A 7,397-nucleotide genomic window follows, 5' to 3' on the forward strand; every position below is an offset into this window, starting at 1 on the left:
AGTGATGAATCACATATGTCACAATTAATACAGTTAATCAAACCATCAGGACGTGATCCCAAATACGAAAACTGTGGGTTAACAATTAGTCCACATTGTGATACTTTTATGTTGGGGTGTTTTTGCATCATATTCGCAAAATAATGTTGTCTTGCTGCAGACTCGTGTGATACTCCCCATGTAGTATGAACTGAACTAAAGTCATTCCCACATCCAAGTATATGATGAACAAGTCGGTCTGGTTGTGTTGATGACCTGCGATTGCAAACTCTTCCAAAACTTGAACGTGTTATCCTCCCTGTCCATTTATCTTCTTTGTGTTGGCCCTTGTCAATTCTTCAATAGCTGCTGCTTCTTCTCCAGAGAGATTGATAGTTTGCATGTAATCTGTAAACACATCTTTGCAGCTATCTGATAAAAGATCTATATGATCTCGGAAGCAACGATCAGCGTCAGGACGTTTGGGAAGACTGGAAGCAACAGGAAGGGCATGAATATCTGCATTCGTGTTTACAAGTCACCCACACTTTCTTTTTGTATCAATAGTACCCAGTTTTACCCTAAACCTGTCAACATCCATCTTAGTCTCGGGCATACCGCTGTTCAAACACAAAGTAGATTTGCCATTTACAGATGACGCACTGACATTCTGATCAACATTGTTGTCCATTTTCCTCTTTAAAACGCTCTTTCTGCCACTTGACATCAGTTGCAAGTTGTCTGATGTCATTGGAGCAAGTCTCGAGGAGCCATCCACTTACATTTGTAGATGTACATGACAATGATCCATCTTCTTTTTTCTGGGAAATGTTAATTAGAGCATATAGAAGTGTTGAGACATGATTACAAGCTTCACCAGCTCTGAAATAGAAAAGGGCAACATAAAGATATCGAATAGAACAATGTCAAATCAGTCATTACAAAATGTTTTGATAAATGAAGACACACTGTCACATAATGAGTGAGTGCGTGTGTTTAGTTTTATGCCGCCTTTAGCGATATTCCAACAATATCAAGGTGGGAGAAACCAGAAATGAGCTTCACAATTTCACATATTGTACCCATATGGGGAATCGAACCCGGGTCAATGGCGTGACGAGCGAAACGCTTTAACCACTAGGCTACCCCACCGCCCCTACTGTCACATAAGATTCAAACACAAATTCATAATAAGAAAACATGTAGGTAAAATAATATCACGAGCTTGGCTTATTTTACAATATACAGTTTCGTAGCAGTCCTTTTGAGTCCATCATGATCATCAAAAGGTTATAGATCTAAAGGTAGAAAAAAGATAGTGATGAAAAATATTGCTCTGTGTTGATGATAACATGATTACTTTATCCATGAATAAAATTGAAACATCTTTGATGTACAATATATAACAAATTTATGGATAACAACTTCTTTATTTTGGTGAGTGCGACGTTTCGATACAGATTCTTGTACCGTTGTCAAGCAAGAGTGATACATGAAGTGTAGGAGCTGCATATATATACTGTATATAACAATGAAACAACATAATAGACAAAGGAAACAACATAATTGCCATGATTGGCTAAGCAGTAAGCTGATGAAGCCAGTAAGTACATAAAGGATAGTGAATGGAAGCCAGAGATGTAGTTACAATGAGATGTTTATACAATGGATGCGATGTTTATACAATAGACTGGGCTTGGTGGAGGAGTGGATCATAAGCAGATGGAATGAAGTATCCTTGGTCACGGTTGATGGTAGGCTTGTGGCGTTTGATGTGAATGGCTTCTGTGAGCTTGCGTTTAGTGAAGTCCGTTTGGTTGTTGGCGAGAATGCCACTCAAACTTCTAAAATGCCACTCAAACAAGTTATCTTTGATGTAAGTGAAACTTGATAACTGAACAAAGAATTCACTTTAGAAACCAAATGGGTTGCTTGATGCATGTGTATTCATACCCGGCTGCACATGTGCAATATGCTGAGTTGATGTGACCTGTCACCTTGGATAGACACACCCAAACTTGATGATCTGGATTTGTCTTCTTGTCTGACGTTTGAAGTGAAGGAATGACTGCTTATCTTATAATGAGTGTGGTAGCAATCGTCACTGATAGCGTGAAGGGCAGCACCGTGGACATGGCCATCTTCATAAAAAATTGCAGCCTTCAGTTGACGTAGAGCTTTCATCGGTTTAGAATGTACAGACCGATGTGTACTAAAAACTAAGTAATTTTATTCATACATTTCCGTGAAAAACGGCAACATGGTCAGATCATTTGTCCACCTAAATGTCAATGAATTGTGATTTGGCATACCGTACCCCATTCTTTTCCCACGGAGGTTACTTGTCATATCTTCCTACGAACCTCTGTTCTAATACGTCGATATTTTCCGGTTCTCGTAAAATCCACTCGCGGCCAAAAATCGCAACACGAATTATGCGATGCTTGACCGTGATTCTTTCATCACAAGGTATGCAAAATGGAGGATCCTCACCTTTCAATAGGTATTCATGCGTTGGGTAGCCAACAAAAGACCATGTCGCAATGGCCATTAGCAAGATCATTATATAGTTCAATAATTTCTATTAAATTTGAATGTTTACAAGAACGATTTTTAATAGCAGTAATGCACGAAAGAGAGTCGGAAAATATCATATACAGTGTGTATCTAGGGTGTTTTTAATATATTTTAAGGCTGTTAATATGGCTTTTGTTTCTGCTGTAAAAAGAGAGCTGTTAACTGGTAAACGAGAAGTTCTTGATCCAATGAAAGAGGCACAAGCCACTGGGCCACCATCCTTGGACCCATCAGTAAATAAGGATTTGTATGAATTATATTTACTTTTATTTGATTAAATTCTTGTTTTTATTGTAATTCATTAGTTTCTGATTCTTTAAATGTGGTTAATGTTAGGTCAACTTGTGGCGTCACTAATTGCCAAGGAGGAGAAGAAAGAAGACGGGAAGGAGATATATTTTCTAGTTCAATGCCGGCAGCAAAAGTAAACAATTTAATTCTTAGCCCAAGATGCTAGTTTGATCCTCTCCCCACTTTGAACTGGAGACTTTGAATTTTAACAGATCGAGTGCTTTCAGGCATTTGGCTTTCAGGTATTTGACATGCGGCAAAAATGTTAAATGTGAATCGATAATAAGACCGAAGAACTTAGCCTCCTTGACAACCTTTATGGGAGTGCCATTTAGAAATAGTTCAGGATCTTTATGCGGTTTGTATTTACGGCAGAAATGTATACAATTAGTTCGATTGAGAGAATTTGAATTGTGTTTCAAGACAACATTTATTGATTTTGTTTAAACACAACTCCAATTGCCGTTCAATAGTATGCATATTTGTACCGCAACAAGAAATATTAAAATCATCCACAAGAGGTGATCCATCAATTGACTTGTTTAAAACCTTGGATAAACTATTTATCTTGATACTAAACAGTGTGACAGACAAAATACTGCCTTGTGGGACACCCTTATCCTGAGTGTACTGATCAGACAGGTTGAACCCACGCGTACTTGAAATTGTCTGTCATTTAATAAGTTGGATATAAATTGAGGCAAATGGCCCCGTAATCCAAAATCATGTAAATCCCTTATAATACAATGTTTCCACGTAATGTCGTATGCTTTTTCAAGATCGAAAAAGATCGACACTGAATGCTGTTTGTTAATTATGGCATTTTTAACATAAGATTCTAAACGCACTAAATGGTCAATTGTACTTCTTTGTTTACGGAAACCACATTGTATATCAGTTTTTAGATTATTGGTTTCAATGTACCAAACTAATCGATTATTGATCGTGCGTTCCATCGTTTTGCAAACACAGCTAGTTCGTGAAATTTGTCGATAATTTGAAGGATCAGTATGGTCACGTCCATGCTTAGGAATTGGAACAATTATAGCATCGCGCCATGAAGAAGGAAATTCTCCCGATGTCCAAAAAATACTATCAAAGATATTTAAAAGTGTCTCCAAACATGATTCCGGTAAGTGCTTCAGGACTTGATAATGAATGTTATCAGCTCTTGCAGCAGTATCATGAGCTTGTTCAAGAGCTTTATGAAGCTCTACAAAGAAAATAGTTCATTACAGTCTTCCCCATTACCTGTTGTTGAAATCAATCGTTTTCTTTTCTTGTTGCTGTTGATACTTTTGAAATTTAGGTACGTAGTTAGCGGAGGAAGAGTGCCTAGCCAAAGTTTCACCTAATTTATTTGCAATATCTGAAGTATCTGTTAATATTTCATTTCCATTTCTAAGGTGGGGGATGCTAGATTTAGAGCGTTTACCTTTGAGGTTTTGTACCATATTCCATACCTTGGACATGGGCGTACGTGAATTGATTTTTGATACATAATTTCGCCAAAGTTGAAGTTTACTTTGTTTAAAAGTGTGCCTGGCTTTCGCATTTAAGATTTTTAATTTATTTAAATTATGGACCATAGAATGGCGGCGGAAATATTGCTCATCCTTTTTCCGTGCCCTACTCGATTGTTTGCAGTTGCCATCAAACCATGGTTTTCGTATGTGAGGAACAGCAGAGGACTTCGGGATACATTCATCAGCAATTGCATTAAGTTCATCAGAAAAACATTTTATGTCATCAGGAGTGCCAATAAAAAGTTCAGGCTTCAATTTGTTAGTGCAAAGGGTTTCATATAAAGACCAGTTAGCTTTTCTAAAGTTCCATCGTGATGAAGGAGGAACATCAGATGGGAACACAGTTTTCAAAATAGTTGGAAAGCAGAGGTCATCGTGGACTGACCATGTGAATTCACTCAATAAATTTGAATCTCTGAATAGTTAACGAGGGAGGAAGGTACAAGGAACAAAGTGTGAAAGTTATTTGCAGAGTAAGGCGAACTGCCACAGCTTGCAGATTTGTGTTAAGGTCTATGAATGATGCCCTGTCGCATCAAAACGGAAGAGCCACCGGCAGCTTTATCACCTGGTGGAGAAAAAGAACTGAATTATACTGTCTGAATTTAAACTTATTTGTATGTTTTAGGTACGTCTCTTTTAAACAAATTGCTGATGGAAGTATATCATCTATTAATAGCTGCAGTTCATGGAAATTATGCCTAAGTCCTCTGCAGTTCCATTGAAGAAGATTGGAATGCCTCATGGCGGTTCTATAGGTGATCTTTCACGTGAACATGAAGAGTTGTTACCACCACTAGTACAAGAAGTAAAATCCATCTCTAATGGCCCAAAGACGTTATTGAGATCTACTGATGTTTCAGTAGTAGGGATCTTAGTTTTTATTTTCTTATATTGCTTTTTTTATTTGATTTTTCGTTTGTGATTTTGACACTTCAATCGATGATTTTGATGTAGCTGGTGTCTCAGGAACTGAGATACCTTTAGATGCTGAAGAATTTACGCATTGTTGACTGTCTGTAGACGTCGTCTGACTGTTAGATGATTTACAAACAGGCTGAGGGTGTTCCGAGTTGGTCCATGTCAAGTCAGTTTGACATTCTATGGATCTAGTTGAAGACGTGCGGGAGACAGCTGCAGCACAGGTTTGCGCTGACGGAGGTGACCGGCTCGCAACAACTCTTTTAGCTTCTTGAAATGAAATGTTGTTTTGACATTTCACTGTCAGCGGCCATCTTTGTCGGCCATGTTGTCTACTTGATGGTACATGTAATGGTTGTGCCACTTGAAATACCATATTATTTTAATAACTATATATGTTACAGGGAATGTGTAAAACCAGGGATTTCACGTAATCCCTAAAAGAGGCAGTGATTTCGTGAAATCGCTGTGACCCCCAGAGATTTCATGCATTCCCTAAAATTGTTGGTACTCACTATTATGTGATTGCTTGGTTTATTTGTGGATTGTTCCTGGCATTATGTGAATTGTGGGATTCTAGCTTCACGGTGTGAATTTGTTGTTGGATTCCGGTTCACAGTTTGTATAATATCAATTTCTTTGTGGATGATCATCTGGAGCTATTACTCTGATCAGACATGGATTTTTCACAGGAAGAAATTGCTAACATTTTGGAAACATTTAGGCCAGGAAAGGTGAAACCCAAGGCCAACTCTCCGGAGGATTTTCAGGCTTGGCTTCAGAATGTTATGTGTATGAAGAGTGAGTCCACGCCAGTTGAGAAACAGGATTAAGGGCTCGTCTGCAACAGGATCTGGAGCTCAGTCTAGTAGCGCTATGGGTCATCAATGGTTCCCTAGGATACCCTCGTTTAGTGGTGATAGGACAGGGAAGGACAGTACTTAAGATGTATGGAGGTATCGGGTTGATGCTCTTCTGGAATCCAAATCCTATTCTCAGAATATTAAGGAGCAGGCCATCAAGGAATCCTTGAAGGGAGAAGCCGCTAAGATCGCCGTCAACATGAGACCTGGAACTAGTATTATATCTTTACTTAGGAATTTCAATATTGTCTTTGGAGTTGTCCAGAGGAGGGAATCGAGGATGGCTAAGTTTTATAGTGCAAGACAGAATGATGATGAGGGTGTTTCACAATGGGCTTGTCGTTTGGAGGAACTTCTATCCCATGCCCTGAAGCATAAGCCTACCACCAATGAGGACTAGGAAATGCTCAGGAGTATGCTTTGGACAGGCCTCAAACCAGCTCTCAAGAATATCTGAGGACACAAGTTCGATGCTGTCGATAATTTTGATGACCTGCTAGAAGCTCTCCATAGGATAGAGAATGGCCAGCTGAGCACAGTCATACCTGCCAAGCCTAAGGCACAAGGAACAGTGAAGAGTTTCACCACACAGGATTCGAATGGAAAAGTGAGATGAAGGAAATGAAGGCTATGATACACAAGCTTGTCACTGAAGTCTCAGAGATGAAGTTAGCAAGATCATCAGAGCAAGAGCTCCCTCATTCTTCACCGGTTCCGAGGTCAAGGCCACCTAGTGCCCTAACTGGTACAGACAACAGACCAGAGTGGATCAACGTCAAGCCAGCAATGTTTTCTATGGACTACAGTGGAAAGAAGCACAAGTCGGCTACCAACCTTCATATGGACAAAGCATGGACTACAGATTACCGAGAACATGACCCCCTTGTTGGAGATGTGGATTAGTCGGCCACAGTCAGCATACTTGCCATGTCAGATTGGATCATTCAAGACTATGAAGGACTTTAAACTCGCGCAGGCCTATGGGCAGGGGCTGCCTGTAGGCATTTTCGAGAGCCCCAGAGAAAGGAAAAGGAGAATCCCAGATGGACTTGTGAGTAACGCAAACGAAGTGGACATTACCACTGAGAGCACTTTTAGACACAGGAGCTAGTCTCCATAATATTTCAGTCCTTCTACGATTCACACCTTAGACATGTACCATTGGAGTCGCTTGAGAACATCTTGAACATTGAATGTGCAGTTGGAGAGTCATTACCCTATACTGGATATGTGGACGTGA

This window comes from Haliotis rubra, unplaced genomic scaffold, assembly GCF_003918875.1.
Source record: "Haliotis rubra isolate DU_JTF1 unplaced genomic scaffold, ASM391887v1 Scf101, whole genome shotgun sequence".
NCBI classification, from domain to species: domain Eukaryota; kingdom Metazoa; phylum Mollusca; class Gastropoda; order Lepetellida; family Haliotidae; genus Haliotis; species Haliotis rubra.